This window comes from Oncorhynchus clarkii, chromosome 15 (genome assembly GCF_045791955.1).
Source record: "Oncorhynchus clarkii lewisi isolate Uvic-CL-2024 chromosome 15, UVic_Ocla_1.0, whole genome shotgun sequence".
Lineage (NCBI taxonomy): Eukaryota > Metazoa > Chordata > Actinopteri > Salmoniformes > Salmonidae > Oncorhynchus > Oncorhynchus clarkii.
In genome coordinates this window covers 13,957,657-13,980,056 of record NC_092161.1, presented here as the reverse complement: position 1 = coordinate 13,980,056, position 22,400 = coordinate 13,957,657, and positions in this window count along the sequence as shown.

The window sequence follows — 22,400 nt, the reverse complement described above, 5'->3', positions numbered from 1 at the left end:
ACCTTACAGTGAAATGCTGAATACAACAGGTGTAGTAGACCTTACAGTGAAATGCTGAATACAACAGGTGTAGTAGACCTTACAGTGAAATGCTGAATACAACAGGTGTAGTAGACCTTACAGTGAAATGCTGAATACAACAGGTGTAGGTAGACCTCACAGTGAAATGCTGAATACAACAGGTGTAGTAGACCTTACAGTGAAATGCTGAATACAACAGGTGTAGGTAGACCTTACAGTGAAATGCTGAATACAACAGGTGTAGTAGACCTTACAGTGAAATGCTGAATACAACAGGTGTAGGTAGACCTTACAGTGAAATGCTGAATACAACAGGTGTAGTAGACCTTCAGTGAAATGCTGAATACAACAGGTGTAGTAGACCTTACAGTGAAATGCTGAATACAACAGGTGTAGTAGACCTTACAGTGAAATGCTGAATACAACAGGTGTAGGTAGACCTCACAGTGAAATGCTGAATACAACAGGTGTAGTAGACCTTACAGTGAAATGCTGAATACAACAGGTGTAGTAGACCTTACAGTGAAATGCTGAATACAACAGGTGTAGTAGACCTTACAGTGAAATGCTGAATACAACAGGTGTAGTAGACCTTACAGTGAAATGCTGAATACAACAGGTGTAGGTAGACCTCACAGTGAAATGCTGAATACAACAGGTGTAGTAGACCTTACAGTGAAATGCTGAATACAACAGGTGTAGTAGACCTTACAGCGAAATTCTGAATACAACAGGTGTAGTAGACCTTACAGTGAAATGCTGAATACAACAGGTGTAGGTAGACCTTACAGTGAAATGCTGAATACAACAGGTGTAGTAGACCTTCAGTGAAATGCTGAATACAACAGGTGTAGTACACCTTAGTGAAATGCTGAATACAACAGGTGTAGTAGACCTTACAGTGAAATGCTGAATACAACAGGTGTAGTAGACCTTACAGTGAAATGCTGAATACAACAGGTGTAGTAGACCTTACAGTGAAATGCTGAATACAACAGGTGTAGTACACCTTACAGTGAAATGCTGAATACAACAGGTGTAGTAGACCTTACAGTGAAATGCTGAATACAACAGGTGTAGTAGACCTTAGTGAAATGCTGAATGCTGAATACAACAGGTGTAGTAGACCTTACAGTGAAATGCTGAATACAACAGGTGTAGTAGACCTTACAGTGAAATGCTGAATACAACAGGTGTAGTAGACCTTACAGTGAAATGCTGAATACAACAGGTGTAGTAGACCTTACAGTGAAATGCTGAATACAACAGGTGTAGTAGACCTTACAGTGAAATGCTGAATACAACAGGTGTAGGTAGACCTCACAGTGAAATGCTGAATACAACAGGTGTAGTAGACCTTACAGTGAAATGCTGAATACAACAGGTGTAGGTAGACCTTACAGTGAAATGCTGAATACAACAGGTGTAGTAGACCTTCAGTGAAATGCTGAATACAACAGGTGTAGTAGACCTTACAGTGAAATGCTGAATACAACAGGTGTAGTAGACCTTACAGTGAAATGCTGAATACAACAGGTGTAGGTAGACCTCACAGTGAAATGCTGAATACAACAGGTGTAGTAGACCTTACAGTGAAATGCTGAATACAACAGGTGTAGTAGACCTTACAGTGAAATGCTGAATACAACAGGTGTAGGTAGACCTTACAGTGAAATGCTGAATACAACAGGTGTAGTAGACCTTCAGTGAAATGCTGAATACAACAGGTGTAGTACACCTTAGTGAAATGCTGAATACAACAGGTGTAGTAGACCTTACAGTGAAATGCTGAATACAACAGGTGTAGTAGACCTTACAGTGAAATGCTGAATACAACAGGTGTAGTACACCTTACAGTGAAATGCTGAATACAACAGGTGTAGTAGACCTTACAGTGAAATGCTGAATACAACAGGTGTAGTAGACCTTAGTGAAATGCTGAATGCTGAATACAACAGGTGTAGTAGACCTTACAGTGAAATGCTGAATACAACAGGTGTAGTAGACCTTACAGTGAAATGCTGAATACAACAGGTGTAGTAGACCTTACAGTGAAATGCTGAATACAACAGGTGTAGGTAGACCTCACAGTGAAATGCTGAATACAACAGGTGTAGTAGACCTTACAGTGAAATGCTGAATACAACAGGTGTAGGTAGACCTTACAGTGAAATGCTGAATACAACAGGTGTAGTAGACCTTCAGTGAAATGCTGAATACAACAGGTGTAGTACACCTTAGTGAAATGCTGAATACAACAGGTGTAGTAGACCTCTCAGTGAAATGCTGAATACAACAGGTGTAGGTAGACCTCACAGTGAAATGCTGAATACAACAGGTGTAGTAGACCTTACAGTGAAATGCTGAATACAACAGGTGTAGTAGACCTTACAGTGAAATGCTGAATACAACAGGTGTAGTAGACCTTACAGTGAAATGCTGAATACAACAGGTGTAGTAGACCTTACAGTGAAATGCTGAATACAACAGGTGTAGTAGACCTTACAGTGAAATGCTGAATACAACAGGTGTAGTAGACCTTACAGTGAAATGCTGAATACAACAGGTGTAGTAGACCTCACAGTGAAATGCTGAATACAACAGGTGTAGGTAGACCTCACAGTGAAATGCTGAATACAACAGGTGTAGTAGACCTTACAGTGAAATGCTGAATACAACAGGTGTAGTAGACCTTACAGTGAAATGCTGAATACAACAGGTGTAGTAGACCTTACAGTGAAATGCTGAATACAACAGGTGTAGTAGACCTTACAGTGAAATGCTGAATACAACAGGTGTAGGTAGACCTCACAGTGAAATGCTGAATACAACAGGTGTAGTAGACCTTACAGCGAAATTCTGAATACAACAGGTGTAGTAGACCTTACAGTGAAATGCTGAATACAACAGGTGTAGGTAGACCTTACAGTGAAATGCTGAATACAACAGGTGTAGTAGACCTTCAGTGAAATGCTGAATACAACAGGTGTAGTACACCTTAGTGAAATGCTGAATACAACAGGTGTAGTAGACCTTACAGTGAAATGCTGAATACAACAGGTGTAGTAGACCTTACAGTGAAATGCTGAATACAACAGGTGTAGTAGACCTTACAGTGAAATGCTGAATACAACAGGTGTAGTACACCTTACAGTGAAATGCTGAATACAACAGGTGTAGTAGACCTTACAGTGAAATGCTGAATACAACAGGTGTAGTAGACCTTAGTGAAATGCTGAATGCTGAATACAACAGGTGTAGTAGACCTTACAGTGAAATGCTGAATACAACAGGTGTAGTAGACCTTACAGTGAAATGCTGAATACAACAGGTGTAGTAGACCTTACAGTGAAATGCTGAATACAACAGGTGTAGTAGACCTTACAGTGAAATGCTGAATACAACAGGTGTAGTAGACCTTACAGTGAAATGCTGAATACAACAGGTGTAGGTAGACCTCACAGTGAAATGCTGAATACAACAGGTGTAGTAGACCTTACAGTGAAATGCTGAATACAACAGGTGTAGGTAGACCTTACAGTGAAATGCTGAATACAACAGGTGTAGTAGACCTTCAGTGAAATGCTGAATACAACAGGTGTAGTAGACCTTACAGTGAAATGCTGAATACAACAGGTGTAGTAGACCTTACAGTGAAATGCTGAATACAACAGGTGTAGGTAGACCTCACAGTGAAATGCTGAATACAACAGGTGTAGTAGACCTTACAGTGAAATGCTGAATACAACAGGTGTAGTAGACCTTACAGTGAAATGCTGAATACAACAGGTGTAGGTAGACCTTACAGTGAAATGCTGAATACAACAGGTGTAGTAGACCTTCAGTGAAATGCTGAATACAACAGGTGTAGTACACCTTAGTGAAATGCTGAATACAACAGGTGTAGTAGACCTTACAGTGAAATGCTGAATACAACAGGTGTAGTAGACCTTACAGTGAAATGCTGAATACAACAGGTGTAGTACACCTTACAGTGAAATGCTGAATACAACAGGTGTAGTAGACCTTACAGTGAAATGCTGAATACAACAGGTGTAGTAGACCTTAGTGAAATGCTGAATGCTGAATACAACAGGTGTAGTAGACCTTACAGTGAAATGCTGAATACAACAGGTGTAGTAGACCTTACAGTGAAATGCTGAATACAACAGGTGTAGTAGACCTTACAGTGAAATGCTGAATACAACAGGTGTAGGTAGACCTCACAGTGAAATGCTGAATACAACAGGTGTAGTAGACCTTACAGTGAAATGCTGAATACAACAGGTGTAGGTAGACCTTACAGTGAAATGCTGAATACAACAGGTGTAGTAGACCTTCAGTGAAATGCTGAATACAACAGGTGTAGTACACCTTAGTGAAATGCTGAATACAACAGGTGTAGTAGACCTCTCAGTGAAATGCTGAATACAACAGGTGTAGGTAGACCTCACAGTGAAATGCTGAATACAACAGGTGTAGTAGACCTTACAGTGAAATGCTGAATACAACAGGTGTAGTAGACCTTACAGTGAAATGCTGAATACAACAGGTGTAGTAGACCTTACAGTGAAATGCTGAATACAACAGGTGTAGTAGACCTTACAGTGAAATGCTGAATACAACAGGTGTAGTAGACCTTACAGTGAAATGCTGAATACAACAGGTGTAGTAGACCTTACAGTGAAATGCTGAATACAACAGGTGTAGTAGACCTCACAGTGAAATGCTGAATACAACAGGTGTAGGTAGACCTCACAGTGAAATGCTGAATACAACAGGTGTAGTAGACCTTACAGTGAAATGCTGAATACAACAGGTGTAGTAGACCTTACAGTGAAATGCTGAATACAACAGGTGTAGTAGACCTTACAGTGAAATGCTGAATACAACAGGTGTAGTAGACCTTACAGTGAAATGCTGAATACAACAGGTGTAGGTAGACCTCACAGTGAAATGCTGAATACAACAGGTGTAGTAGACCTTACAGTGAAATGCTGAATACAACAGGTGTAGGTAGACCTTACAGTGAAATGCTGAATACAACAGGTGTAGTAGACCTTACAGTGAAATGCTGAATACAACAGGTGTAGGTAGACCTTACAGTGAAATGCTGAATACAACAGGTGTAGTAGACCTTCAGTGAAATGCTGAATACAACAGGTGTAGTACACCTTAGTGAAATGCTGAATACAACAGGTGTAGTAGACCTTACAGTGAAATGCTGAATACAACAGGTGTAGTAGACCTTACAGTGAAATGCTGAATACAACAGGTGTAGTACACCTTACAGTGAAATGCTGAATACAACAGGTGTAGTACACCTTACAGTGAAATGCTGAATACAACAGGTGTAGTAGACCTTACAGTGAAATGCTGAATACAACAGGTGTAGTAGACCTTAGTGAAATGCTGAATGCTGAATACAACAGGTGTAGTAGACCTTACAGTGAAATGCTGAATACAACAGGTGTAGTAGACCTTACAGTGAAATGCTGAATACAACAGGTGTAGTAGACCTTACAGTGAAATGCTGAATACAACAGGTGTAGTAGACCTTACAGTGAAATGCTGAATACAACAGGTGTAGTAGACCTTACAGTGAAATGCTGAATACAACAGGTGTAGTAGACCTTACAGTGAAATGCTGAATACAACAGGTGTAGTAGACCTTACAGTGAAATGCTGAATACAACAGGTGTAGTAGACCTTACAGTGAAATGCTGAATACAACAGGTGTAGTAGACCTTACAGTGAAATGCTGAATACAACAGGTGTAGTAGACCTTACAGTGAAATGCTGAATACAACAGGTGTAGTAGACCTTACAGTGAAATGCTGAATACAACAGGTGTAGGTAGACCTCACAGTGAAATGCTGAATACAACAGGTGTAGTAGACCTTACAGTGAAATGCTGAATACAACAGGTGTAGTAGACCTTACAGTGAAATGCTGAATACAACAGGTGTAGTAGACCTTACAGTGAAATGCTGAATACAACAGGTGTAGTAGACCTTACAGTGAAATGCTGAATACAACAGGTGTAGTAGACCTTACAGTGAAATGCTGAATACAACAGGTGTAGTAGACCTTACAGTGAAATGCTGAATACAACAGGTGTAGTAGACCTTACAGTGAAATGCTGAATACAACAGGTGTAGTAGACCTTACAGTGAAATGCTGAATACAACAGGTGTAGGTAGACCTCACAGTGAAATGCTGAATACAACAGGTGTAGTAGACCTTACAGTGAAATGCTGAATACAACAGGTGTAGTAGACCTTACAGTGAAATGCTGAATACAACAGGTGTAGTAGACCTTACAGTGAAATGCTGAATACAACAGGTGTAGTAGACCTTACAGTGAAATGCTGAATACAACAGGTGTAGGTAGACCTCACAGTGAAATGCTGAATACAACAGGTGTAGTAGACCTTACAGTGAAATGCTGAATACAACAGGTGTAGGTAGACCTTACAGTGAAATGCTGAATACAACAGGTGTAGTAGACCTTCAGTGAAATGCTGAATACAACAGGTGTAGTACACCTTAGTGAAATGCTGAATACAACAGGTGTAGTAGACCTTACAGTGAAATGCTGAATACAACAGGTGTAGGTAGACCTCACAGTGAAATGCTGAATACAACAGGTGTAGTAGACCTTACAGTGAAATGCTGAATACAACAGGTGTAGTAGACCTTACAGTGAAATGCTGAATACAACAGGTGTAGTAGACCTTACAGTGAAATGCTGAATACAACAGGTGTAGTAGACCTTACAGTGAAATGCTGAATACAACAGGTGTAGTAGACCTTACAGTGAAATGCTGAATACAACAGGTGTAGTAGACCTTACAGTGAAATGCTGAATACAACAGGTGTAGTAGACCTCACAGTGAAATGCTGAATACAACAGGTGTAGGTAGACCTCACAGTGAAATGCTGAATACAACAGGTGTAGGTAGACCTCACAGTGAAATGCTGAATACAACAGGTGTAGTAGACCTTACAGTGAAATGCTGAATACAACAGGTGTAGTAGACCTTACAGTGAAATGCTGAATACAACAGGTGTAGTAGACCTTACAGTGAAATGCTGAATACAACAGGTGTAGGTAGACCTCACAGTGAAATGCTGAATACAACAGGTGTAGTAGACCTTCAGTGAAATGCTGAATACAACAGGTGTAGTACACCTTAGTGAAATGCTGAATACAACAGGTGTAGTAGACCTTACAGTGAAATGCTGAATACAACAGGTGTAGTAGACCTTACAGTGAAATGCTGAATACAACAGGTGTAGTAGACCTTACAGTGAAATGCTGAATACAACATGTGTAGTAGACCTTACAGTGAAATGCTGAATACAACAGGTGTAGTAGACCTTACAGTGAAATGCTGAATACAACAGGTGTAGTAGACCTTACAGTGAAATGCTGAATACAACAGGTGTAGTAGACCTTACAGTGAAATGCTGAATACAACAGGTGTAGTAGACCTTACAGTGAAATGCTGAATACAACAGGTGTAGTAGACCTTACAGTGAAATGCTGAATACAACAGGTGTAGTAGACCTTACAGTGAAATGCTGAATACAACAGGTGTAGGTAGACCTCACAGTGAAATGCTGAATACAACAGGTGTAGTAGACCTTACAGTGAAATGCTGAATACAACAGGTGTAGGTAGACCTTACAGTGAAATGCTGAATACAACAGGTGTAGTAGACCTTCAGTGAAATGCTGAATACAACAGGTGTAGTACACCTTAGTGAAATGCTGAATACAACAGGTGTAGTAGACCTTACAGTGAAATGCTGAATACAACAGGTGTAGTAGACCTTACAGTGAAATGCTGAATACAACAGGTGTAGTACACCTTACAGTGAAATGCTGAATACAACAGGTGTAGTAGACCTTACAGTGAAATGCTGAATACAACAGGTGTAGTAGACCTTAGTGAAATGCTGAATGCTGAATACAACAGGTGTAGTAGACCTTACAGTGAAATGCTGAAAACAACAGGTGTAGTAGACCTTACAGTGAAATGCTGAATACAACAGGTGTAGTAGACCTTACAGTGAAATGCTGAATACAACAGGTGTAGTAGACCTTACAGTGAAATGCTGAATACAACAGGTGTAGTAGACCTTACAGTGAAATGCTGAATACAACAGGTGTAGTAGACCTTACAGTGAAATGCTGAATACAACAGGTGTAGTAGACCTTACAGTGAAATGCTGAATACAACAGGTGTAGTAGACCTTACAGTGAAATGCTGAATACAACAGGTGTAGTAGACCTTACAGTAAAATGCTGAATACAACAGGTGTAGTAGACCTTACAGTGAAATGCTGAATACAACAGGTGTAGTAGACCTTACAGTGAAATGCTGAATACAACAGGTGTAGGTAGACCTCACAGTGAAATGCTGAATACAACAGGTGTAGTAGACCTTACAGTGAAATGCTGAATACAGCAGGTGTAGTAGACCTTACAGTGAAATGCTGAATACAACAGGTGTAGTAGACCTTACAGTGAAATGCTGAATACAACAGGTGTAGTAGACCTTACAGTGAAATGCTGAATACAACAGGTGTAGTAGACATTACAGTGAAATGCTGAATACAACAGGTGTAGTAGACCTTACAGTGAAATGCTGAATACAACAGGTGTAGTAGACCTTACAGTGAAATGCTGAATACAACAGGTGTAGTAGACCTTACAGTGAAATGCTGAATACAACAGGTGTAGGTAGACCTCACAGTGAAATGCTGAATACAACAGGTGTAGGTAGACCTCACAGTGAAATGCTGAATACAACAGGTGTAGTAGACCTTACAGTGAAATGCTGAATACAACAGGTGTAGTAGACCTTACAGTGAAATGCTGAATACAACAGGTGTAGTAGACCTTACAGTGAAATGCTGAATACAACAGGTGTAGTAGACCTTACAGTGAAATGCTGAATACAACAGGTGTAGTAGACCTTACAGTGAAATGCTGAATACAACAGGTGTAGTAGACCTTACAGTGAAATGCTGAATACAACAGGTGTAGTAGACCTTACAGTGAAATGCTGAATACAACAGGTGTAGTAGACCTTACAGTGAAATGCTGAATACAACAGGTGTAGTAGACCTTACAGTGAAATGCTGAATACAACAGGTGTAGTAGACCTTACAGTAAAATGCTGAATACAACAGGTGTAGTAGACCTTACAGTGAAATGCTGAATACAACAGGTGTAGTAGACCTTACAGTGAAATGCTGAATACAACAGGTGTAGGTAGACCTCACAGTGAAATGCTGAATACAACAGGTGTAGTAGACCTTACAGTGAAATGCTGAATACAACAGGTGTAGTAGACCTTACAGTGAAATGCTGAATACAACAGGTGTAGTAGACCTTACAGTGAAATGCTGAATACAACAGGTGTAGTAGACCTTACAGTGAAATGCTGAATACAACAGGTGTAGTAGACCTTACAGTGAAATGCTGAATACAACAGGTGTAGTAGACCTTACAGTGAAATGCTGAATACAACAGGTGTAGTAGACCTTACAGTGAAATGCTGAATACAACAGGTGTAGTAGACCTTACAGTGAAATGCTGAATACAACAGGTGTAGGTAGACCTCACAGTGAAATGCTGAATACAACAGGTGTAGGTAGACCTCACAGTGAAATGCTGAATACAACAGGTGTAGTAGACCTTACAGTGAAATGCTGAAAACAACAGGTGTAGTAGACCTTACAGTGAAATGCTGAATACAACAGGTGTAGTAGACCTTACAGTGAAATGCTGAATACAACAGGTGTAGTAGACCTTACAGTGAAATGCTGAATACAACAGGTGTAGTAGACCTTACAGTGAAATGCTGAATACAACAGGTGTAGTAGACCTTACAGTGAAATGCTGAATACAACAGGTGTAGGTAGACCTTACAGTGAAATGCTGAATACAACAGGTGTAGGTAGACCTTACAGTGAAATGCTGAATACAACAGGTGTAGTAGACCTTCAGTGAAATGCTGAATACAACAGGTGTAGTACACCTTAGTGAAATGCTGAATACAACAGGTGTAGTAGACCTTACAGTGAAATGCTGAATACAACAGGTGTAGTAGACCTTACAGTGAAATGCTGAATACAACAGGTGTAGTACACCTTACAGTGAAATGCTGAATACAACAGGTGTAGTAGACCTTACAGTGAAATGCTGAATACAACAGGTGTAGTAGACCTTAGTGAAATGCTGAATGCTGAATACAACAGGTGTAGTAGACCTTACAGTGAAATGCTGAATACAACAGGTGTAGTAGACCTTACAGTGAAATGCTGAATACAACAGGTGTAGTAGACCTTACAGTGAAATGCTGAATACAACAGGTGTAGTAGACCTTACAGTGAAATGCTGAATACAACAGGTGTAGTAGACCTTACAGTGAAATGCTGAATACAACAGGTGTAGTAGACCTTACAGTGAAATGCTGAATACAACAGGTGTAGTAGACCTTACAGTGAAATGCTGAATACAACAGGTGTAGTAGACCTTACAGTGAAATGCTGAATACAACAGGTGTAGTAGACCTTACAGTGAAATGCTGAATACAACAGGTGTAGGTAGACCTCACAGTGAAATGCTGAATACAACAGGTGTAGTAGACCTTACAGTGAAATGCTGAATACAACAGGTGTAGTAGACCTTACAGTGAAATGCTGAATACAACAGGTGTAGTAGACCTTACAGTGAAATGCTGAATACAACAGGTGTAGTAGACCTTACAGTGAATTGCTTAATACAACAGGTGTAGTAGACCTTACAGTGAAATGCTGAATACAACAGGTGTAGTAGACCTTACAGTGAAATGCTGAATACAACAGGTGTAGTAGACCTTACAGTGAAATGCTGAATACAACAGGTGTAGTAGACCTTACAGTGAAATGCTGAATACAACAGGTGTAGGTAGACCTCACAGTGAAATGCTGAATACAACAGGTGTAGTAGACCTTACAGTGAAATGCTGAATACAACAGGTGTAGTAGACCTTACAGTGAAATGCTGAATACAACAGGTGTAGTAGACCTTACAGTGAAATGCTGAATACAACAGGTGTAGTAGACCTTACAGTGAAATGCTGAATACAAAAGGTGTAGGTAGACCTCACAGTGAAATGCTGAATACAACAGGTGTAGTAGACCTTACAGTGAAATGCTGAATACAACAGGTGTAGGTAGACCTTACAGTGAAATGCTGAATACAACAGGTGTAGTAGACCTTCAGTGAAATGCTGAATACAACAGGTGTAGTACACCTTAGTGAAATGCTGAATACAACAGGTGTAGTAGACCTTACAGTGAAATGCTGAATACAACAGGTGTAGGTAGACCTCACAGTGAAATGCTGAATACAACAGGTGTAGGTAGACCTCACAGTGAAATGCTGAATACAACAGGTGTAGTAGACCTTACAGTGAAATGCTGAATACAACAGGTGTAGGTAGACCTTACAGTGAAATGCTGAATACAACAGGTGTAGTAGACCTTCAGTGAAATGCTGAATACAACAGGTGTAGTACACCTTAGTGAAATGCTGAATACAACAGGTGTAGTAGACCTTACAGTGAAATGCTGAATACAACAGGTGTAGGTAGACCTCACAGTGAAATGCTGAATACAACAGGTGTAGTAGACCTTACAGTGAAATGCTGAATACAACAGGTGTAGTAGACCTTACAGTGAAATGCTGAATACAACAGGTGTAGTAGACCTTACAGTGAAATGCTGAATACAACAGGTGTAGTAGACCTTACAGTGAAATGCTGAATACAACAGGTGTAGTAGACCTTACATTGAAATGCTGAATACAACAGGTGTAGTAGACCTTACAGTGAAATGCTGAATACAACAGGTGTAGTAGACCTCACAGTGAAATGCTGAATACAACAGGTGTAGGTAGACCTCACAGTGAAATGCTGAATACAACAGGTGTAGTAGACCTTACAGTGAAATGCTGAATACAACAGGTGTAGTAGACCTTACAGTGAAATGCTGAATACAACAGGTGTAGTAGACCTTACAGTGAAATGCTGAATACAACAGGTGTAGTAGACCTTACAGTGAAATGCTGAATACAACAGGTGTAGGTAGACCTCACAGTGAAATGCTGAATACAACAGGTGTAGTAGACCTTACAGTGAAATGCTGAATACAACAGGTGTAGGTAGACCTTACAGTGAAATGCTGAATACAACAGGTGTAGTAGACCTTCAGTGAAATGCTGAATACAACAGGTGTAGTACACCTTAGTGAAATGCTGAATACAACAGGTGTAGTAGACCTTACAGTGAAATGCTGAATACAACAGGTGTAGTAGACCTTACAGTGAAATGCTGAATACAACAGGTGTAGTACACCTTACAGTGAAATGCTGAATACAACATGTGTAGTAGACCTTACAGTGAAATGCTGAATACAACAGGTGTAGTAGACCTTACAGTGAAATGCTGAATACAACAGGTGTAGTAGACCTTACAGTGAAATGCTGAATACAACAGGTGTAGTAGACCTTACAGTGAAATGCTGAATACAACAGGTGTAGTAGACCTTACAGTGAAATGCTGAATACAACAGGTGTAGTAGACCTTACAGTGAAATGCTGAATACAACAGGTGTAGTAGACCTTACAGTGAAATGCTGAATACAACAGGTGTAGGTAGACCTCACAGTGAAATGCTGAATACAACAGGTGTAGTAGACCTTACAGTGAAATGCTGAATACAACAGGTGTAGGTAGACCTTACAGTGAAATGCTGAATACAACAGGTGTAGTAGACCTTCAGTGAAATGCTGAATACAACAGGTGTAGTACAACTTAGTGAAATGCTGAATACAACAGGTGTAGTAGACCTTACAGTGAAATGCTGAATACAACAGGTGTAGTAGACCTTACAGTGAAATGCTGAATACAACAGGTGTAGTACACCTTACAGTGAAATGCTGAATACAACAGGTGTAGTAGACCTTACAGTGAAATGCTGAATACAACAGGTGTAGTAGACCTTAGTGAAATGCTGAATGCTGAATACAACAGGTGTAGTAGACCTTACAGTGAAATGCTGAAAACAACAGGTGTAGTAGACCTTACAGTGAAATGCTGAATACAACAGGTGTAGTAGACCTTACAGTGAAATGCTGAATACAACAGGTGTAGTAGACCTTACAGTGAAATGCTGAATACAACAGGTGTAGTAGACCTTACAGTGAAATGCTGAATACAACAGGTGTAGTAGACCTTACAGTGAAATGCTGAATACAACAGGTGTAGTAGACCTTACAGTGAAATGCTGAATACAACAGGTGTAGTAGACCTTACAGTGAAATGCTGAATACAACAGGTGTAGTAGACCTTACAGTAAAATGCTGAATACAACAGGTGTAGTAGACCTTACAGTGAAATGCTGAATACAACAGGTGTAGTAGACCTTACAGTGAAATGCTGAATACAACAGGTGTAGGTAGACCTCACAGTGAAATGCTGAATACAACAGGTGTAGTAGACCTTACAGTGAAATGCTGAATACAACAGGTGTAGTAGACCTTACAGTGAAATGCTGAATACAACAGGTGTAGTAGACCTTACAGTGAAATGCTGAATACAACAGGTGTAGTAGACCTTACAGTGAAATGCTGAATACAACAGGTGTAGTAGACCTTACAGTGAAATGCTGAATACAACAGGTGTAGTAGACCTTACAGTGAAATGCTGAATACAACAGGTGTAGTAGACCTTACAGTGAAATGCTGAATACAACAGGTGTAGTAGACCTTACAGTGAAATGCTGAATACAACAGGTGTAGGTAGACCTCACAGTGAAATGCTGAATACAACAGGTGTAGGTAGACCTCACAGTGAAATGCTGAATACAACAGGTGTAGTAGACCTTACAGTGAAATGCTGAAAACAACAGGTGTAGTAGACCTTACAGTGAAATGCTGAATACAACAGGTGTAGTAGACCTTACAGTGAAATGCTGAATACAACAGGTGTAGTAGACCTTACAGTGAAATGCTGAATACAACAGGTGTAGTAGACCTTACAGTGAAATGCTGAATACAACAGGTGTAGTAGACCTTACAGTGAAATGCTGAATACAACAGGTGTAGTAGACCTTACAGTGAAATGCTGAATACAACAGGTGTAGTAGACCTTACAGTGAAATGCTGAATACAACAGGTGTAGTAGACCTTACAGTGAAATGCTGAATACAACAGGTGTAGTAGACCTTACAGTGAAATGCTGAATACAACAGGTGTAGTAGACCTTACAGTAAAATGCTGAATACAACAGGTGTAGTAGACCTTACAGTGAAATGCTGAATACAACAGGTGTAGTAGACCTTACAGTGAAATGCTGAATACAACAGGTGTAGGTAGACCTCACAGTGAAATGCTGAATACAACAGGTGTAGTAGACCTTACAGTGAAATGCTGAATACAACAGGTGTAGTAGACCTTACAGTGAAATGCTGAATACAACAGGTGTAGTAGACCTTACAGTGAAATGCTGAATACAACAGGTGTAGTAGACCTTACAGTGAAATGCTGAATACAACAGGTGTAGTAGACCTTACAGTGAAATGCTGAATACAACAGGTGTAGTAGACCTTACAGTGAAATGCTGAATACAACAGGTGTAGTAGACCTTACAGTGAAATGCTGAATACAACAGGTGTAGTAGACCTTACAGTGAAATGCTGAATACAACAGGTGTAGGTAGACCTCACAGTGAAATGCTGAATACAACAGGTGTAGGTAGACCTCACAGTGAAATGCTGAATACAACAGGTGTAGTAGACCTTACAGTGAAATGCTGAAAACAACAGGTGTAGTAGACCTTACAGTGAAATGCTGAATACAACAGGTGTAGTAGACCTTACAGTGAAATGCTGAATACAACAGGTGTAGTAGACCTTACAGTGAAATGCTGAATACAACAGGTGTAGTAGACCTTACAGTGAAATGCTGAATACAACAGGTGTAGTAGACCTTACAGTGAAATGCTGAATACAACAGGTGTAGGTAGACCTTACCGTGAAATGCTGAATACAACAGGTGTAGGTAGACCTTACAGTGAAATGCTGAATACAACAGGTGTAGTAGACCTTCAGTGAAATGCTGAATACAACAGGTGTAGTACACCTTAGTGAAATGCTGAATACAACAGGTGTAGTAGACCTTACAGTGAAATGCTGAATACAACAGGTGTAGTAGACCTTACAGTGAAATGCTGAATACAACAGGTGTAGTAGACCTTACAGTGAAATGCTGAATACAACAGGTGTAGTAGACCTTACAGTGAAATGCTGAATACAACAGGTGTAGGTAGACCTTACAGTGAAATGCTGAATACAACAGGTGTAGGTAGACCTTACAGTGAAATGCTGAATACAACAGGTGTAGTAGACCTTCAGTGAAATGCTGAATACAACAGGTGTAGTACACCTTAGTGAAATGCTGAATACAACAGGTGTAGTAGACCTTACAGTGAAATGCTGAATACAACAGGTGTAGTAGACCTTACAGTGAAATGCTGAATACAACAGGTGTAGTACACCTTACAGTGAAATGCTGAATACAACAGGTGTAGTAGACCTTAGTGAAATGCTGAATGCTGAATACAACAGGTGTAGTACACCTTACAGTGAAATGCTGAATACAACAGGTGTAGTAGACCTTACAGTGAAATGCTGAATACAACAGGTGTAGTAGACCTTACAGTGAAATGCTGAATACAACAGGTGTAGTAGACCTTACAGTGAAATGCTGAATACAACAGGTGTAGTAGACCTTACAGTGAAATGCTGAATACAACAGGTGTAGTAGACCTCACAGTGAAATGCTGAATACAACAGGTGTAGTAGACCTTACAGTGAAATGTTGAATACAACATGTGTAGTAGACCTTACAGTGAAATGCTGAATACAACAGGTGTAGTAGACCTTACAGTGAAATGCTGAATACAACAGGTGTAGTAGACCTTACAGTGAAATGCTGAATACAACAGGTGTAGTAGACCTCACAGTGAAATGCTGAATACAACAGGTGTAGTAGACCTCACAGTGAAATGCTGAATACAACAGGTGTAGTAGACCTTACAGTGAAATGCTGAATACAACAGGTGTAGTAGACCTAACAGTGAAATGGTGAATACAACAGGTGTAGTAGACCTTACAGTGAAATGCTGAATACAACAGGTGTAGTAGACCTTACAGTGAAATGCTGAATACAACAGGTGTAGTAGACCTTACAGTGAAATGCTGAATACAACAGGTGTAGTAGACCTTACAGTGAAATGCTGAATACAACAGGTGTAGTAGACCTTACAGTGAAATGCTGAATACAACAGGTGTAGTAGACCTTACAGTGAAATGCTGAATACAACAGGTGTAGTAGACCTTACAGTGAAATTCTGAATACAACAGGTGTAGTAGACCTTACAGTGAAATGCTGAATACAACAGGTGTAGTACACCTTAGTGAAATGCTGAATGCTGAATACAACAGGTGTAGTAGACCTTACAGTGAAATGCTGAATACAACAGGTGTAGTAGACCTTACAGTGAAATGCTGAATACAACAGGTGGAGTAGACCATACAGTGAAATGCTGAATACAACAGGTGTAGTAGACCTTACAGTGAAATGCTGAATACAACAGGTGTAGTAGACCTTACAGTGAAATGCTGAATACAACAGGTGTAGTAGACCTTACAGTGAAATGCTGAATACAACAGGTGGAGTAGACCTTACAGTGAAATGCTGAATACAACAGGTGTAGTAGACCTTACAGTGAAATGCTGAATACAACAGGTGTAGTAGACCTTAGTGAAATGCTGAATGCTGAATACAACAGGTGTAGTAGACCTTACAGTGAAATGCTGAATACAACAGGTGTAGTAGACCTAACAGTGAAATGGTGAATACAACAGGTGTAGTAGACCTTACAGTGAAATGCTGAATACAACAGGTGTAGTAGACCTTACAGTGAAATGCTGAATACAACAGGTGTAGTAGACCTTACAGTGAAATGCTGAATACAACAGGTGTAGTAGACCTTAGTGAAATGCTGAATGCTGAATACAACAGGTGTAGTAGACCTTACAGTGAAATGCTGAATTACAACAGGTGTAGTAGACCTAACAGTGAAATGGTGAATACAACAGGTGTAGTAGACCTTACAGTGAAATGCTGAATACAACAGGTGTAGTAGACCTTACAGTGAAATGCTGAATACAACAGGTGTAGTAGACCTTACAGTGAAATGCTGAATACAACAGGTGTAGTAGACCTTACAGTGAAATGCTGAATACAACAGGTGTAGTAGACCTTACAGTGAAATGCTGAATACAACAGGTGTAGTAGACCTTACAGTGAAATGCTGAATACAACAGGTGTAGTACACCTTAGTGAAATGCTGAATGCTGAATACAGCAGGTGTAGTAGACCTTACAGTGAAATGCTGAATACAACAGGTGTAGTAGACCTTACAGTGAAATGCTGAATACAACAGGTGGAGTAGACCATACAGTGAAATGCTGAATACAACAGGTGTAGTAGACCTTACAGTGAAATGCTGAATACAACAGGTGTAGTAGACCTTACAGTGAAATGCTGAATACAACAGGTGTAGTAGACCTTACAGTGAAATGCTGAATACAACAGGTGTAGTAGACCTTACAGTGAAATGCTGAATACAACAGGTGGAGTAGACCTTACAGTGAAATGCTGAATACAACAGGTGTAGTAGACCTTACAGTGAAATGCTGAATACAACAGGTGTAGTAGACCTTAGTGAAATGCTGAATGCTGAATACAACAGGTGTAGTAGACCTTAGTGAAATGCTGAATGCTGAATACAACAGGTGTAGTAGACCTTACAGTGAAATGCTGAATACAACAGGTGTAGTAGAACTTACAGTGAAATGCTGAATACAACAGGTGTAGTAGACCTTACAGTGAAATGCTAAATACAACAGGTGTAGTAGACCTTACAGTGAAATGCTAAATACAACAGGTGTAGTAGACCTTACAGTGAAATGCTGAATACAACAGGTGTAGTAGACCTTACAGTGAAATGCTGAATACAACAGGTGTAGTAGACCTTACAGTGAAATGCTGAATACAACAGGTGTAGTAGACCTTACAGTGAAATGCTGGATACAACAGGTGTAGTAGACCTTAGTGAAATGCTGAATACAACAGGTGTAGTAGACCTTACAGTGAAATGCTGAATACAACAGGTGTAGTACACCTTAGTGAAATGCTGAATGCTGAATACAACAGGTGTAGTAGACCTTACAGTGAAATGCTGAATACAACAGGTGTAGTAGACCTTACAGTGAAATGCTGAATACAACAGGTGTAGTAGACCTTACAGTGAAATGCTGAATACAACAGGTGTAGTAGACCTTACAGTGAAATGCTGAATACAACAGGTGTAGTAGACCTTAGTGAAATGCTGAATACAACAGGTGTAGTAGACCTTACAGTGAAATGCTGAATACAACAGGTGTAGTACACCTTAGTGAAATGCTGAATGCTGAATACAACAGGTGTAGTAGACCTTACAGTGAAATGCTGAATACAACAGGTGTAGTAGACCTTAGTGAAATGCTGAATACAACAGGTGTAGTAGACCTTACAGTGAAATGCTGAATACAACAGGTGTAGTAGACCTTACAGTGAAATGCTGAATACAACAGGTGTAGTAGACCTCACAGTGAAATGCTGAATACAACAGGTGTAGTAGACCTTACAGTGTAATGCTGAATACAACAGGTGTAGTAGACCTCACAGTGAAATGCTGAATACAGCAGGTGTAGACCTCACAGTGAAATGCTGAATACAACAGGTGTAGTAGACCTTACAGTGAAATGCTGAATACAACAGGTGTAGTAGACCTTACAGTGAAATGCTGAATACAACAGGTGTAGTACTCCTTAGTGAAATGCTGAATACAACAGGTGTAGTAGACCTTAGTGAAATGCTGAATACAACAGGTGTAGTAGACCTTACAGTGAAATGCTGAATACAACAGGTGTAGTAGACCTCACAGTGAAATGCTGAATACAACAGGTGTAGTAGACCTTACAGTGTAATGCTGAATACAACAGGTGTAGTAGACCTCACAGTGAAATGCTGAATACAACAGGTGTAGTAGACCTTACAGTGTAATGCTGAATACAACAGGTGTAGTAGACCTCACAGTGAAATGCTGAATACAGCAGGTGTAGACCTCACAGTGAAATGCTGAATACAACAGGTGTAGTAGACCTTACAGTGAAATGCTGAATACAACAGGTGTAGTAGACCTTACAGTGAAATGCTGAATACAACAGGTGTAGTACTCCTTAGTGAAATGCTGAATACAACAGGTGTAGTAGACCTTAGTGAAATGCTGAATACAACAGGTGTAGTAGACCTTACAGTGAAATGCTGAATACAACAGGTGTAGTAGACCTCACAGTGAAATGCTGAATACAACAGGTGTAGTAGACCTTACAGTGTAATGCTGAATACAACAGGTGTAGTAGACCTCACAGTGAAATGCTGAATACAGCAAGTGTAGACCTCACAGTGAAATGCTGAATACAACAGGTGTAGTAGACCTTACAGTGAAATGCTGAATACAACAGGTGTAGTAGACCTTACAGTGAAATGCTGAATACAACAGGTGTAGTACTCCTTAGTGAAATGCTGAATACAACAGGTGTAGTAGACCTTACAGTGAAATGCTGAATACAACAGGTGTAGTAGACCTTACAGTGAAATGCTGAATACAACAGGTGGAGTAGACCTTACAGTGAAATGCTGAATACAACAGGTGTAGTAGACCTTACAGTGAAATGCTGAATACAACAGGTGTAGTAGACCTTACAGTGAAATGCTGAATACAACAGGTGGAGTAGACCTTACAGTGAAATGCTGAATACAACAGGTGTAGTAGACCTTACAGTGAAATGCTGAATACAACAGGTGTAGTAGACCTTAGTGAAATGCTGAATGCTGAATACAACAGGTGTAGTAGACCTTACAGTGAAATGCTGAATACAACAGGTGTAGTAGACCTTACAGTGAAATGCTGAATACAACAGGTGTAGTAGACCTTAGTGAAATGCTGAATGCTGAATACAACAGGTGTAGTAGACCTTACAGTGAAATGCTGAATACAACAGGTGTAGTAGACCTTACAGTGAAATGCTGAATACAACAGGTGTAGTAGACCTCACAGTGAAATGCTGAATACAACAGGTGTAGTAGACCTCACAGTGAAATGCTGAATACAACTGGTGTAGTAAACCTTAGTGAAATGCTGAATACAACAGGTGTAGTAGACCTTACAGTGAAATGCTGAATACAACTGGTGTAGTAGACCTTACAGTGAAATGCTGAATACAACAGGTGTAGTAGACCTTACAGTGAAATGCTGAATACAACAGGTGTAGTAGACCTCACAGTGAAATGCTGAATACAACAGGTGTAGTAGACCTCACAGTGAAATGCTGAATACAGCAGGTGTAGACCTCACAGTGAAATGCTGAATACAACAGGTGTAGTAGACCTTACAGTGTAATGCTGAATACAACAGGTGTAGTAGACCTCACAGTGAAATGCTGAATACAGCAGGTGTAGACCTCACAGTGAAATGCTGAATACAACAGGTGTAGTAGACCTTACAGTGAAATGCTGAATACAACAGGTGTAGTAGACCTTACAGTGAAATGCTGAATACAACAGGTGTAGTACTCCTTAGTGAAATGCTGAATACAACAGGTGTAGTAGACCTTACAGTGAAATGCTGAATACAACAGGTGTAGTAGACCTTACAGTGAAATGCTGAATACAACAGGTGGAGTAGACCTTACAGTGAAATGCTGAATACAACAGGTGTAGTAGACCTTACAGTGAAATGCTGAATACAACAGGTGTAGTAGACCTTACAGTGAAATGCTGAATACAACAGGTGGAGTAGACCTTACAGTGAAATGCTGAATACAAGAGGTGTAGTAGACCTTACAGTGAAATGCTGAATACAACAGGTGTAGTATACCTTAGTGAAATGCTGAATGCTGAATACAACAGGTGTAGTAGACCTTACAGTGAAATGCTGAATACAACAGGTGTAGTAGACCTTACAGTGAAATGCTGAATACAACAGGTGTAGTAGACCTTAGTGAAATGCTGAATGCTGAATACAACAGGTGTAGTAGACCTTACAGTTAAATGCTGACTACAACAGGTGTAGTAGACCTTACAGTGTAATGTTTACTTACGAGCCCCTAAAAAAAAAATACAGATAAGAAATTAAAGTAAAAAATTGAAGAGCAGCAGTAAAATAACAATAGCGAGACTATATACAGGGGGGCACTTTTATTAAAGTGACTATGCATAGATAGTATCAGCGCTGTAAAAGGAAGGGGGGGGGCAATGTAAATAGTCAGGGTAGCCATTTGATTAGCTGTTCACGAGTCTCCTGGCTTGGACCTACTGCGTGCTTTGGAAACAGACATGATCTTCTGACTCGCCACACAAACACACTGTAGTAAGTAAAATAAACCACAGGACCCTAAGTCATCATTCACCAAAGTTAGGCTTAAAGCCTCCTCTGACACACTGCAAACACAGCTAAGCTCTCATGCAAATCAGCCACATTTTCTCTCGCGCTCACACACACACACACACATACCAGCATGCTCCCACTATGTTCCATTCCTACCCACATGGTACACCGTTCTCAACTACATCAATTATTTGTCCACCTGGTGAGTTATCAGCAACAAGTTAAATATTAAAGGGAATATGCTAATACTGTTCTGTATGAGGGGTGGGGACAGGGTGATACATTGATAGGAGAGCACAAAGCTTCACACATCACTCCCTACTGTATACTGGTGCAAGGACTCTGTAAATGCTTTCAGAGTCTGTCCCAGCTAGTGACCTTTGGAATCCTGGACAGACAAAGGGACATTAAAGCTCTTTGAAGTTTCTAGAAGTTGCGGCTGTGTGTGAAAGATGAGGGGGGATTTTGTGTATTTAACCAGGTTTATTACTCTGAACATCTGCTGAAACCTTGAGCTCTGTGTTGAAAATGATGTTTTTACATGCATACACACACACACACACACAATAATCACCATAAGCAGGTGTACATGAGTACACACATGTTTTTTTTGTGTTTTATTGTTTCATGACACCAAATTCAAATGCACATAATAATATGGGTCCCGCCTTCATTTCAGTGTATCATACAGTTTACTTTTAGAGCATAACATGTAATTAAAATGATCTCAAAGAGAAAATAACTCAAACCCAAATCAAACA